The sequence below is a fragment of the Podarcis erhardii genome (assembly GCF_964252035.2).
Source record: "Podarcis erhardii genome assembly, chromosome: 6".
Classification (NCBI taxonomy): Eukaryota; Metazoa; Chordata; class Lepidosauria; order Squamata; family Lacertidae; genus Podarcis; species Podarcis erhardii.
In genome coordinates, this window is record NC_138510.1 from 8,665,503 (window position 1) to 8,680,516 (window position 15,014).

The 15,014-nt window shown below is 47.6% G+C and overlaps 1 protein-coding gene across 1 annotated transcript in view; it reads right to left on the minus strand.

The window, feature by feature from the left end:
• The window catches only part of COL20A1 (collagen type XX alpha 1 chain), a 147,952-nt gene extending 138,948 nt beyond the window's left edge, over window positions 1-9,004 (minus strand). Inside the window, exon 1 of the mRNA XM_081867488.1 lies at window positions 8,906-9,004. The gene's annotated coding sequence lies outside the window, so the exon portion shown is untranslated. The remainder of the gene's footprint in view (window positions 1-8,905) is intronic.
• Between the last annotated feature and the right edge of the window lie 6,010 nt (window positions 9,005-15,014).

The following is a 15,014-nucleotide window of genomic DNA, read 5'->3' on the forward strand; positions in this document are numbered from 1 at the left end:
GTCCATAAATTACCATATAGCATATATTCAGCACAAATAACAGCAACAATTGGTTGTTGACGAAGGACAGCTGGACATGTAAAAGACCCCATTATCTTTAGTAGCTTAGGGTCTCTTCAAACCTAAATCCGGCCCTGGAAATAACTGTAGAGGATTGCATACCCAACTTCATCAATACACTGCAAGACATCTAAATAAATAAAAATAAACAAAGGGGGGGGGGAGATATGAAGATTTACCCCCCAATAAGATATTCAGCACTTCACTATTTTAAAGTGGCTTTTTCTTTTCTTTTTTTTGGCCAACCTATCAGGGTGTTGAGTTTCTGTATTTCTGTCTTCCAGCATTGTACTGAGGCTATACTGTTTTCTCTGACTCCAGCGAGCTCCCAACCACTGACTTTTTAATCTGTGCGCACACATTTCCCCTGATGCAGAGCTATCCTGTAGTTCCTTGACAATACGGCTGCTTGGTACCTTTCCTCTTAAACCAGCTTCAATCCGGAAGGACAACTTAAGCCACATTCACTTTGCAGCTAAGCTCTGCATGTGCAGAGGACAGCTTCGTGAATTTGAGGCAGGGTTGCAGAGGCAGGGAAACCAAATAGGTTGGCACAGTGGGCGACGACCTCCTTGCCCCCTCTCTGGTGAGTACAGCACCATGCGAATGCTACTTGAAATTCATTGGGGGGGGGGTGATCTGGCTATGCCTTAAGCCACTAATGTCTACTTAGCCTTAGCAAATAATTCTGTGGTGTGACCCATGAACAGAAGAATCTACGTTCTCTGAATATTTAAGAGACTAGTGAGGAGACAGGCAGTTAAGTCATGGCTCCAAAGCAGTCTTCTTCTTTGGCGATCACCCACAGCAGAGTAAGATTGTCTTCCATGAACACAGTCTTAACAGTGATTCTGTAAGTGACTGTGGAGGCCAATATTGAATCCACACATCCTTCCACAGTGGGGACATAAGTTTCTGGGCGGGAGTTCATCACCATGAGGGTCTGCCAAACATGCCTTCCTCTTAACACGTTTCTCCCTTTTGCCCCGAGTTTGAGTGTCTTCGAAGTCCATGATGCCTTTGGTAAAGGCTGTTCTCCAATTGGAGCGCTCGCAGGCCAGTGTTTCCCAGTTGTCGGTGTTTATACTACATTTTAAAAAATTTGCCTTGAGATAGTCTTTAAAATTTCTTTGTTGACCGTTACCCTTTCCATTCTTAAGTTGGGAAAAGAGTAGTTGCTTTGGAAGACGATAATCAGGCATCCAAACAACATGACCAGTTCAACAAAGTTGATGTTGAAGAATCATTGCTTCGACACTGGTGATTTTTGCTTCTTCCAGTACACTGGTATTAGTTCCCCTGTCTTCCCAAGTGATGTGTAAATTTTTTCGGAGACACCGTTGATGGAATCTTTCGAGGCGTTGGAGATGGCGTTTATAAGTGGTCCATGTTTCACAAGCATGCAGTAAGGTTGATAGTACAACAGCTTTGTAAACAAGCATTTTGGTTTCCCTGCAAATGTCCAAACACTCTGCACTTCAGTTGGGAGAAAGCCACACTCGCAGAGCTCAGGCGATGCTGGATTTTGGCATCAATGTCGGCCCTTGTGGAAAGATAACTGTCCAGGTAGCAGACATGATCCTTGGAGATCCATAGCAATGACCAGAGGAGGAATGACTACTTGGAGGTGCTCAGAGAGAAGAAACGCCATCGTGCATCTGCATCAGCGCAACCAGGCGCCTTCATTGGTCCCACCTGCAACAAAACATGTCTCTCCCTTATTGGACTTTACAGCCACAGCAGGCACTGTAACTCTCCAACAGGTTGACTTCATCCCCAAAGGTGCACTCTTCCATTGGCTACCAAGAGAGATGGGTACCAGCAACAACTCAAAAAGGAGGACAGCCCCAGTCCATCAGATAATGCTTCCTAATAGACCTCCTCCATGATTTTGTCTCATCCCATTTCCTTTAGTGCAGAGAGCTTAAGAAGAGCCTGCTGGATCAAGCCAATGGTACACCGAGTCCAGCATCTTGTTCTCTCAGTGGCAGAAGTTGCCAATGCAGGGCTCAAGGGTGGCAGTGTACTCACCAGAACCACTTATGGTGTTCACAAAATGTACAAGAGGCGGTTTGCTGTTCCTGCTCAGTTCCAATTTGCACTGTCTCGGCTGTTCCTACATTGAACATGCCCTTTCAAGATAAAGGACCCCTGGATGGTTAAGTCCAGTCAATGGCGACTATGGGGTGTGATGCTCATCTTGCTTTCAGTAGAGGGAGCCGGTGTTTGTCCACAGACAGCTTTCCGGGTCATGTGGCCAGCATGACTAGACCGCTTCTGGTGCAACGGAACACCATGATGGAAACCAGAGCACACAGAAACACCGTTTACCTTCCCACTGCATCTGTACCTATTTATCTACTTGCACTGGTGTGCTTTCAAACTGCTGGATTGGCAGAAGCTGGGAACCGGAGTTCACCCCGTCATGGGGATTCGAACCGCCAAACTTCTGATAGGCAAGCCTAAGAGGCTCCATGGTTTAGACCACAGCGCCACCCCAGTCTGCATTCCACAGGATGCCCTCCCATCCATTCTGAAAAGAGGGCAAACAGCTTCTTTCCATGAGGAAGTGTGGTGATTTCTGCTGTAGGTTCTTTTCCCCCCATTGAGGGGGAAGGTGATGTAGGGGGGAAGGATGCCTATACTGTTTTCTGGTCCTGTCCCTTTTCCTTATCTTTGTTTTTGGCCCGCACTGCAACCATTTTGTTTTATGCCACACACGCCATGGCAGCCATTTTGTGGTGGACATCCATCAGAGGGAGATTTAGGAGAGCACAACTGGTTTGGTGAAATAGAAGGTGAAAGATCTGAAGGTACCATTTTCGTTGCGTCGCACATTGCACCGCTGAAATCTGAGACCCCAAGGTCCAGCGCTGCACCTGTGGCATTTTCTCAAAATCCTGATAACTCCGGAGAGCTGCTGCCGGTCAGGGTCAATAGAACTGAGCTTGCTAGACCAATGACCTAACCCTGTACACTCTTCCTGACCCCTCTCCACCCTTCGCCATCACAACATATTTCTCAATATGAATGGCAAGCCAAACTGGTTTGCAAGAGCCTGTTCCTTTAATGTGAAATAACCACCTAATTAACTTCAATTGCCTAATTAACTTCAATTGGAGAAACTGCTTAGGGCTTCGAGGAATAGAGGATGCTTCAACACAGAACGAAGTTGGCCAGAATAAGATCATTTTGATCAGTCTGGAGTAGACATACATCCGTCTCAAACTCAAGCACCAACAAGTCCCGAGTGGATTGCTTTGAACATTTTAGAACAAAAAAAGTTGCTACGGTTCATAGTCATCACTTTTCTTGGCAGAGAGTTGCATCGGTCTCCCGGTGTGGGAAATGTGACGTGCATAACTTGTTATAAAATATACAGAACCAAAGCAGGATAGTGCGCACCCCGGAATTGATCTCTTTCAGCTTATGCCTTCTGGAAGAAGGTACAGGGTTATAAAGACTAGGACTAGCCGCCTGAGAAACAGTTTCTATCCAAATGCGATTTTGGTTTTAAACGCAGCGTAAGGTAGTCTCTATGGGAGTAAAAAGGTAAAGGGACCCCTGACCATTAGGTCCAGTTGTGGCCGACTCTGGGGTTGCGGTGCTCATCTCGCTTTATTGGCCAAGGGAGCTGGCATACAGCTTCCGGGTCATGTGGCCAGCATGACTAAGCCGTTTCTGGTGAACCAGAGCAGTGCACGGAAACACCGTTTACCTTCCTGCCAAAGTGGTACCTATTTATCTACTTGCACTCTGACGTGCTTTCGAACTGCTAGGTTGGCAGGAGCTGTGACCGAGCAACGGGAACTCACCCCGTCGCGGGGATTCAAACCGCCGACCTTCTGATCGGCAAGTCGGAGTATATTGTATTTAATTATGGGGTATCAGAGTTTCTAGGGGTTAACCAGGCTGGGATAGCTGGGATAGCAGGCTTGTTGCTTTTTGAATGTTTGATGTAGATTTTTTCAGTTTCGTTGTTCTGTATGGGACAGTGTCATAATAAAGATTATCATATCGTATCGTTTTAGAGAGCAAATGGGGGATGCTTTGAGCATGCTATCCTGGAAGCTGTTAGCAGGAGCAACTACAGAGAGCAAGAAAATTAGGAGGAATTTTGATCTCCATCTTCAAATATCTGAAGGGCTGTCACATGGAAGATGGACCAAGCTTGCTTTCTCCTGTTTCAGAGGGTAGGACCTGAACAATGTCTGACATACACACCGGTTAGAAAGGAAACTGCTGTATGCCAATAGACCTGAACCAATGGATTCAAGTTACAAGAAAGGAGATTCTGATGAAATATAGAATCATAGAATCATAGAGTTGTAAGAGACCACAAGGGCCATCGAGTCCAACCCCCTGCCAAGCAGGAAACACCATCAGAGCACTCCTGACATATGGTTGTCAAGCCTCTGCTTAAAGACCTCCAAAGAAGGAGACTCCACCACACTCCTTGGCAGCTAATTCCACTGTCGAACAGCTCTTACTGTCAGGAAGTTCTTCCTAATGTTTAGGTAGAATCTTATTTCTTGTAGTTTGGATCCATTGCTCCGTGTCCGCTTCTCTGGAGCAGCAGAAAACAACCTTCCTCCCTCCTCTATGTGACATCCTTTTAAATATTTGAACATGGCTTTCATATCACCCCTTAACCTCCTCTTCTCCAGGCTAAACATGCCCAGCTCCCTTAGCCATTCCTCATAAGGCATCGTTTCCAGGCCTTTGACCATTTTGGTTGCCCTCCTCTGGACACGTTCCAGTTTGTCAGTGTCCTTCTTGAACTGTGGTGCCCAGAACTGGACACAGTACTCCAGGTGAGGTCTGACCAGAGCAGAATACAGTGGCACTATTACTTCCCTTGATCAGGAAGAACTTTCTGACAGTGGAACAGACTCCCTCAAAAGGTGGTGTAATCTCCTTCCTTGGACGTTTTAAAATGGAAGTTGGATGGTGATGATGATGATTTATTACATTTATTAAATTTCATCCAAAGATCACAGGTTGGCTCACAACGAAAAGAACACCAGCTAAAAAAGACAGAAGTAAACCAATTATTCTCCTCCCACAAACAAATTAAAAAAGCCATAGATTGTTTAATGAGCCCAACACCTGGTTGAAGAGAAATGGTTTTTTGCCTGGTGCCTAAAGATATGTAATGAAGGTGCCAAGCAAGCCACTCTGGGGAAAATATTCCACAAACAGGGAGCCACTGCAGAAAAGGCCCCATTCTCATGTTGCCTCACTTTGGACCTCTTGTGGATGATACACAAAGAAGAGCCTCAGATGGTGATCACAGAATCCGGGTCAGTTCATATGAGAAGTGGTCCTTGAGGTGTTGTGGCCCTGAGCCATTTAAGGTTTAAGGAACTAATTGGTAGCCAGTGTAGTCGGCCCAGAATCAGGGTCATATGCTCAGACCCAGGGCCGGATTTAGGTTTGATGAGGCCCATAGCTACTGAAGGCAATGGGGCCCTTTATATGTCCAGCTGTCCTTTGTCAACAACAAATTGTCGCTGTTTTTTGTGTTGAATATATGCTATATGTTAATTTATGGACCTAGTAGGTATCTAAAGCCATTTGCACATGTTGCCGTGCAACCAGTCCATGCAGAACGTAGGCACCCTATATATAGAAATGACCAAACCAGTGATATTTTAGGGAGCAGGCTAGCAGGCGGGGCCCATTACTTACATCATAGGAGCCTACACAACACAAGACTCTGTTGCTGTATGTAGGTTTTATTTTATTTGTTTTTTATCTTATATTTTGGAAATGTACATCCAGTTCCCCCCCTTTACATTTTTTGGGGGCCCCAAGAGAGTGGGGCCTAAACTATAACTTGTTTAGCTTATATGTAAATCTAGCCCTCCTCAGACCATCCTATCCAGTTGAGCAACCTGGCTGCCCAATGCTGCACCAGCCGAATTTTCTGAACCGTTTTCAGAGGCAACACATTGCAGTAATCTAACCTAGAGGTCATTAGGCCACCTGCTGGAGATACTTCAGCTGCGATTGCACTTGGGTCTTGCACTACATGAACTTGAAGCAACTCCCAACTGTACCATTCTATGAGTCTAGATTGCAAGCCTTTCAATGGGTGATGCAGCAGTTTCGGGACATTGGCTACATTCTGCCTAGCAGCTGTCTGCATCCTCCAGATGTTTTGAATTACAACTCCCTCCCAACAACTTCTGGAGGGCATCCTGATGGGGAACCCATTTCTTAGGTGGCCTTAGGCACTGGTGCTATACAACCCAATATGGTGTCTTCCATAAGTTGCTGCCCCACAAGTCCCACCATCCCTGTGACCATTGGTCATGCTGGCTGTGGCTTGATGGAAGTCACATTGTGCATCTCTGGCTTATTGACCCAGAAAGTGGAAAGCAAAATTCCTGTGATTTGGGGGGTAATCTTATTTATTTATTTGCACATTCATTACTCAAAATATATATCAAGGCAGTATATAACATATAATAACCAAAAAACAAAAAAACAAAAAGCCCATTGTAAAAGCATCACTAAAACATCAATAAATACTATTGGCTAAAAATTCATGTTGCAAAGACCTGTCTAAACAATCCAGTTTTTAAAAGGTTATGAAAGGGAGGAGTGGTTCCTGGTGAATCTCTACTGACAGGGAGTTCCAGAGGGCAAGAGCTGCCCTCTAAGGGCTCGGTCTCTAGTGAAAGCCGGTTGAACCTCAGGGGTGTAGGGAAACACTTGGAGTTCCCCATCTGTGAATGAGGTGCAGGAATCAAGCAATCTTCAAGGTACTTGGGGTCCAAGTGGGCTTTGTGAACCGGGCAACCAGCCCAGTGATTTTGCGATCCAGACTTAAGCTACTCATGACTCAGGTCTTCCAATGTTGCTCACCTGAGCCTTGGTGCTGGGGTGAAATGCAAAAGGCCCCTGTGTTGTTTCTTAATGGCCCTAGTAGGACCAACTAGGGACACGGGTAGTGCTGTGGGTTAAACCACAGAGCCTAGGACTTGCCGATCAGAAAGTCGGTGGTTCGAATCCCCGCGACAGGGTGAGCTCCCGTTGCTCTGTCCCTGCTCCTGCCAACCTAGCAGTTCGAAAGCACATCAAAGTGCAAGTAGATAAATAGGTACCACTCCGGCAGGAAGGTAAACAGCATTTCCGTGCACTGCTCTGGTTCGCCAGAAGTGGCTTTGTCATGCCGGCCACATGACCCGGAAGCTGTAAGCCGGTTCCCTCGGCCAATAAAGTGAGATGAGCGCTGCAACCCCAGAGTTGGTCACTACTGGACCTAATGGTCAGGGGTCCCTTTGCCTTTACTTAGGACCAAGTCTTTTTGCATAGGTTAGCCCAGGAATTCCTCTGCAGCTTGTATTTTCCCTTCACAACCCAAATATTCAAAATTCCTATATTTATTAATTTCTATAACACTATAACTAGTTTCCAAGATGTAGCCTCTCCCTAGCAGGGTGTGGGTCAACTTTGGGGTTGATAATGGGTGGTGATTTCTGTAAAGAAAGCTGATGAAGAACAACCACCATACAGTGCCAGGTTTATGTTTAGCAACATCTCTTATTACTGTACTGTGATGAGTCAAATGTTCTGAAAGCTACTTCCCCCCTTTCTTTAGGCGGCTCTTGCATTGTTTTCCACTGTCTGGCCACCTCCATCTGAGCAACTGACAACAATAGCAACACTAGTTCTTCATTGTGCATCAAGAAGTTCTGTTCATCTTCAAAGAGCAATGTCATTGTGGTGTCTGGGACCAAAAGCCTGCTGCTTATACCAGAGACTAATTCAGCATCCAAACCCAGAACTGGTTAACTCTGGTGCATCTCCACCACATGTGAATACGGGTTCCCCTTTCCTCACATCCATGCTAGCAGCTTGGGGGTCCTAATCAAATGAGAGAGCCTCACTGGGGTCCAGCGCCACCACAGGAGCAATGGGTTGGGTATTTTCACCTGTTACTGCAAGGTCTTAGAAGGCAATTAATTCCTTAAAATTAATGCATTTATCACAGATTCTACAGAACAAGGGTGATAGTGGGTAACAGTTGTGCAAAGCTTAAGGCAGAAGCTGGCTTTGCACAGTGCCACTTGGCTAGTGCCAGTGATGTCAACAAGAACCATCAACACTCCAAATCGTTTTGTACTTTTTAGAAATCCATTTTCTATTCGTGGAGGGCTAGCATGGGAAATATGAATGGTTCTATTACATGGGAATCTTTGAAAAACCAAAAGGCAGGAAGGCTTTCCAAAGCTTGGCAGAGGTGTGAGACTGGTGTTGGGACCCAGATCCAATTGGCTGGCGTGCCAAGTCTATCTGTGATGGCCTGGGATTCGGATTCAGATGCTGAACCTGAGGGATCCCAGCCTGCAAGGAATTCCCCACCTCCAGAACCCGCTGAGCCGGGGCTGGGGCATGAGCCTGAAGGGTCCTTACCTGTGCTGGATCCTCAGGTGCGGGCTCCAGCTGAGTCTGCTCTGGCTCCTGAGGTGATGGAGGACCCATTGCCTGCAGGTGCTCCACTCTCAGCCCCATCAGGTTGCCTCTGGGTCCGGTAACCCTCCAGCCTCTCCTGAGCTACAGAGGCTCAGGGCAGAGAGGCGGAGGGAACTAAGTTCCCATAGGAGGAGTGCTCGCTTCCAGGCCAGGAGAGGCGAGTCACCTGAGGATCGGGGCCACCCTGTGCCTGGGGGCAGATAAAAACCAGGCAGCCTCAGTCCCAAGTTGCAGGAGCAACTTCGTTGGTTGTCAGTTCCTGACTGAACCCTGTCCTGCTCTCCTGTCAGAGCTCCTGACCTCACCCGACTACCTGACCTGCATCCAGCTTCAGCTTTTATGGACTGCCTCCATACTGCACCTTCAACCTCGGACTGGACTCAGACCACGCCTCTTGTTTAGCCCACGGGACCAGCACACTATCATGGTGAAACTGGGAACAAGATGGGCTTGCTCTCTGCCCAAGGGACCAGCTGCAGTTTCTCTTGTTAAATTTTGCCCTTCTTCAAGCTGCCTTGTTTCTTGGGAATTGCAAGTCAAGCCAGGCAAGGCACTAACATTTCCCTCCCAGGAGCCATTAAGCATTCCCCCCGCCCAAAAAACCCCCTGCTTGCCTCCACCCCAAACGCTTTTGCTTAGTGCAGCTATTATAACATCTGCTCAAAACAGGAAATGACGCTCGATCATTACCCAGCAGAAGATCTTCGGGCATGAATTTTTAACAAGCGCTCCTTTCAAGTTCCTGAAAAGGCCCTTCATGAAAATTCAGCAGGCCTCGAACTCTGAGAGGCAGGCAAGGGTCACAGGCTCTGAGCCGATGGTGTCGGGTGGAATTTGCTATTCATTGGGGTGTGGCAGGCAATCCTGTCTAAAGGCAGTGAGGAATCTGGGCACAGTGAGGCATTGAGGAGCAAGACATGAGGAAGAAGCTGGGGGGGGGGAGAGAGAGAGAAAGAGAGAGAATGGAGGAAAATGAAGAAAACTAATCTAATGTGCATCACATAGATTATTTTTATTTAACCTAGAGGGCCTAAAATCCCAAACTCTTCTGTTAGGGCTTTTCTGCACCATGCTCTTTCTAAGCATGGTCCACGCTTTAAAGCTCTGTGTCTGAGCATTCTTTCTTCTGCTCTGGGATTTTCCCCAGGGAAACCTGCTCTTTAAAGCTCAGTCAGAGCAAACAATTCAGGAAAACCTGAACTCACGTTTGCTCCGATTGAGTGCTGAAGAGTAGGTTTCCGTGGGGAAAGCTCCGTAGCAAAAAGCCGAATGCTTGGACCTGTGCCTAGAAAAGGTAAAGAAACCGCTGACCATTAGGTCCAGTTGTGACTGACTCTGGGGTTGCGGCGCTCATCTCGCTTTACTGGCCGAGGGAGCCGGCATCATGTGGCCAGCATGACTAAGCTGCTTCTGGTGAACCAGAGCAGCACATGGAAACACCGTTTACCTTCCCGTCGAAGTGGTACCTATTTATCTACTTGCACTTTGACATGCTTTTGAACTGCTAGGTTGGCAGGAGCAGGGACTGAGCAACGGGAGCTCACTCCGTCACAGGGATTTGAACCGTCGACCTTCTGATTGGCAAGTCCTAGGCTCTGTGGCTTTACCCACAGCGCTACCCACGGTGCCTGGAAAAGGTAAAGGTAAAGGGACCCCTGACCATTAGGTCCAGTCATGACCGACTCTGGGGTTGTGGTGCTCAGAAAGAGCAGGGCAAAAAAGTCGTAGAAGATTGTGCAGTTGGAAGGGGCCACAAGGGTCATCTAGTCCAACCCTCTGCAATGCCGGAATCTTTCGCCCAATGTGGGGTTTGAACCCACAATCCAGTGATGAAGGACCTTGTGCTGTACCGACTGAGCTATACCAGGGCCCAGCTGGTAAATGTGGATCAGCCCGTGGTGCTACCATGACTCCAGAACCAACTGTACAAAGTTATATTCCCTCTAATGAAGTGTGAGGGAAATCACCATTGCCCTGATTGACAATTAGGTTTTAAAAACAAAAACAAAAAAAACCCCACAAACCCCCAGGGAGAACACACAGTGCTTGGAGAATTAACCAAAAATAAATAAATAAATGAAAATGAGCAAGGTAGAATTTTTGAGACACCTCAGCAAGAAATATAGTTTTCTTCTTCACAAAACCCTTTAAAAGCAATTATGGGTTGAGGTGGTGTTCAAACCTCAATCGAGGAGCTGGATCGTAAAGCTCCATGCCAAATTGCATTGAGATCACACATGCTCCAGGGAAATATCAGATTGCAGTGTTTACGTTCTTAATCTCTCCCCTGAGCTGTGATGGTCTGGGGATAAACTGATGTTTGGGCATGAAACACACAGAACTGAATCCTGGAGAGGAACTAACTGCACATCAATAGATTTGATATCTCCGCCCTAAAAAACAGGCGTCGTTTTACTACATCTTTGAAAGGCTTCTCTCTTTGATACGGCTGAACTGGAGTGCAGTCGTGTCTGCACCTTGTTTAATCCCAGTCACTCACGACTCCAGGGGCAAATAATCTTACAAGCAGAACATCCATTTTCCCCATCAGCGCTATTGCACTAAAGTGGCACAGGTGGAAGAACACTTAGCCTCTAAATAAGATTTTAAAAAACAAAAACCCAAAACATACTTTTCACTATGTTTTAGATCATGCATTTTAGACAATTATTGCATTGCAATTATTGCGTTGCAAATGTTTTTCCTACTGTGAAATAGACTTCAGCTTGCATAACGGGACTTTCCCTTCCTCTCCCTGCAGCCAACTGCCCCCCTTTGGCCCTCAAAATCTGCTCAGAGGGTTGGAGGGCACCTCTGGACAGGGGGGGAGGAAGGGGGGTGCAGTGGGGGCGGGCCACCCCAGGTGCCTTCACTGGGGGGGGTGACATTTGGCAGTTGCGGGAGGAGGGCGGTGCGCTGAATGTCCGCAATCGGCAGCTTGCTCCTCCCCCATGGGTGGCTTGCTCCGCCCCCTGGCTGCAGGGTGTGTGCACCTCTCTGTGCACCTGAGTGGCTATCCCACGCCTGGGAGGGCACCCTCCGCACCCCAGTGTCCTCGGGAGCACAAATATATGCTCTGCTGCTGCCTCTGGAGCAGATTTTGAAGGTGTGAGAGGAGAGGAAGAGGCAGAGCTCTGCATGTTTAGCATTGGGTACAACCCAAAGCAGTGAGGTATAGACACACATAGTCAGTTTGGGCCAGGCTGATGTTCCCTTTCTGAAGTTTAAATGACAGCCACCAAAACAGGACAGATAAGCCGTGTGTATGCATGGACACATGTGCATATCAGAGAACTGTGTGTTGCTCACCCTCATCAGTGTCAGAGTCGCGACAGAAATGGTATTCCTGGCATCCACAGCCACATTCCGCAGAGTGCTGATATGGTTGTATATACCGCAAAACACCTGGGGAAGAAAGCACATTTCCCCAGTGACAAAATATTGTGATTCGAGAACAGTTGTACCTTGGAAGTCGAACGGAATCCATTCCAGAAGCCTGTTTGACTTCCAAAACAATCAGAAACCAAAGCGCGACTTCTGATTAGCTGTGGGAACCTCCTGCAGCCAATCGGATGCCCCGTCGGATATTCAGCTTCCAAAAGAACATTCGAAACAATAACACTCACTTCTGGGTTTCAATTTGTTTGGGAGCCAAGGCGTTTGAGAGCCAAGGTACGACTGTACTGGGAATATTTCTTGCAAACTGTGAATGAAGGTAAATAAACACATCTGTAGGAAGTGGCGGGGGAAGGGGGCAGGGGGCCGCCCACCCCGGTTGCCATCTCTGAGGGGGTGACAAGAAGGCACCCCGTGGGAGACTCCCCCCGCCACCCCTGGGCACGGCAGCGCAAACCGCCACCATCACGCTGCCACAGCTGCATGCGGAGGATCCTCCACTCGCAGTTGCACCCTCGGCCACCGTCCGTACGGTGCTTGAGGATCCCGCCACCATTCGTATAGGGTGCGCACATGCATGGCATGTAGTGACACATGTTCATGCGCCGTACATAGTGGTTTGCCCCGCCCCTCGACATCCCACACTGGATGGCAGTTCTCCTTCCTTCACCCCTGTCTGTAGTTAAAAAGGTAAAAGGCCCCTGGACAGTTAAGTCCAGTCAAAGGCGACTGTGGGATGCAACGCTCATTTCACTTTTCAGGCCAAGGGAGCCGGCGTTTGTCCACAGACAGCTTTCTGGGTCATGTGGCCAGCATGACTAAACTGCTACTGGCACAACGGAACACTGTGACAGAAACCAGAGTGCACGGAAACACCGTTTACCTTCCCGACGCAGTGGTACCTAGTTATCTACTTGCACTGGTATGCTTTCGAGCTGCTAGGTTGGCAGAAGCTGGGGCGGCGCAACGGAAGCTCACCCTGTCGTGCGGATTCGAACTGCCGACTTTCCGATCGGCAAGCCCAAGAAGCAGAGTGTTTAGACCACACACCCCACCACACAACCAATGAGTAAGACCTATGTGTTTTTGTGCGGAAGAAGGGGAAAACCTTTATTAAGTGTGCAGAGCACCCTAGAATTCATGTTTTCTGGGAATGCCGAAGAAGCGACAGTCAGCTTTATATACAGAGAAAAGACAGTCAGGTGATTCTTACAGGGAACATGCCTTTAGATCAGCAGTACTGTAAAAATGTTTCAGAGGCAGGCAGCATGGATGCTGTTAGGAAAACATTCTTTAAGAAACATATAGAAGTTCCTGGAAGCTTTAAAGAGGGTTCCAGAATTTTCTTTAGTGTGTAGGAGAGGCACTCTAGGCTTGATTGCTGTCAGCTTGGGGTGCAAATAAAGGGAGGAAGTTGCAGGCTGCAATTTGCCCACGAGGAAAGCACACACACACACACACACACACACTGTCAGCACGCACGCTGACAACAAGGTTGGAAGTAAGACAATGTGTGCTGCTGATACTGTGAGTTTTGCTGTGTCAGGATTGTTAATTACTGGACTGAGATTATACCATGCTGCAGAGATAAAGAAGGAATGTAAATAGCCTGTATAACAGAAATGCTTGTGCAACTAGTCAAGCAATAAAGAAACTCTTGACTGTGAATTTGAGTATGACTCCTGTTCTTGTCCTCTGCCTCCGGAGAAAACTCTGCTACAAACAGTAAGAAGTGGTTTTACCGAGGTGCCACCACACAAGCAGAAAAGTGCAGCGGAGGTGTGTGGGCAGTAACCTCTAATAGATGCATCCGACTCTGCCAACAGTTCAGAGTAGACCATGGCAGCCAGAATGAATTCTGCGCATACTGCAAGGTCTCTGATGCACCACAGATCTGAGAGATTCCAACCTCTCAGAGTATCATACGAGCCCTTAAAAGAATTGGAGTCAAAATGGCAACCTATAGCCAAGTGTGAGCATTCTGCGGCTCTCCAGATGTTGATGGACTTCAACTCCCATCAGCCCCAGCCAGCATGATTGACGGCCAGAGATGATAGGAGTTGTGCTCCAGCAACATCTACAGGGCACCATGTTGGCTGCGTTTTCCCTGAAGCATGGGTGCAAAGTGTTATTGCTCCCTCCAACAGCAAACTCAACCGGTTTGTGCCAACAGCATTTGCAGTTAAGCACAAGGCCACAAAGAAACAAGAGAAGAAGAAGAAGAAGAAGAAGAAGAAGAAGAAGAAGAAGAAGAAGAAGGGGAGTTTGGATTTGATATACCGCTTTATCACTACCAGAAGGAGTCTCAAAGTGGCTAACATTCTCCTTTCCCACAACAAACACTCTGTGAGGTGAGTGGGGCTGAGAGACTTCAGAGAAGTGTGACTAGCCCAAGGTCACCCAGCAGCTGCATGTGGAGGAGCGGAGATGCGAACCCGGTTCACCAGATTACAAGTCTATCGCTCTTAACCACTACACCACACTGGCAAGAAACTCCAGAGTTTGGGTGGGTGGGAAGCATCCTGAACAGTCAAGACACAGCCCAATAAGGGCTATGCATGTTCAGTACCACAGAATGCTCAATGAATTGTTGGGGAAAATTGAATTGTAGCACTGGACTTGACCACAAAGATCATCTAGGGCAATGCAGGAATCTTCCACCCAATGTGGAGCTCAAACTCACATCCCTGAGACCAAGTCTCATGCTCTACCGACTGAGCTATCCTAGTCTATGGGAAACTGAGGAGAAGGGAATGGAGTAACCTGCAGGAGGGCATGGCTGGGTGGACTGGCAAGCACAATGAGCAGAACCATTTTGCACAGCAATGTTTGGTTGCCAGTGCTACCTGCAGGGTTCTATCCAGGAGGACCCAGTGGGTGACTTCTGTTTTGCCTGCACACATGATATGAAGAGCTGGAAAAAGAATCATTTTTTATGAAGTCACACAAGGACATGTCAACTGCAACTAATCCAGAATTTGGCAGCCAGGCTGGTGACTGGCCACCAAAACCATATAACACCGGTCCTGAAAGACCTACATTGGCTTCCAGTACATTTCCAAGCACAATTCAAA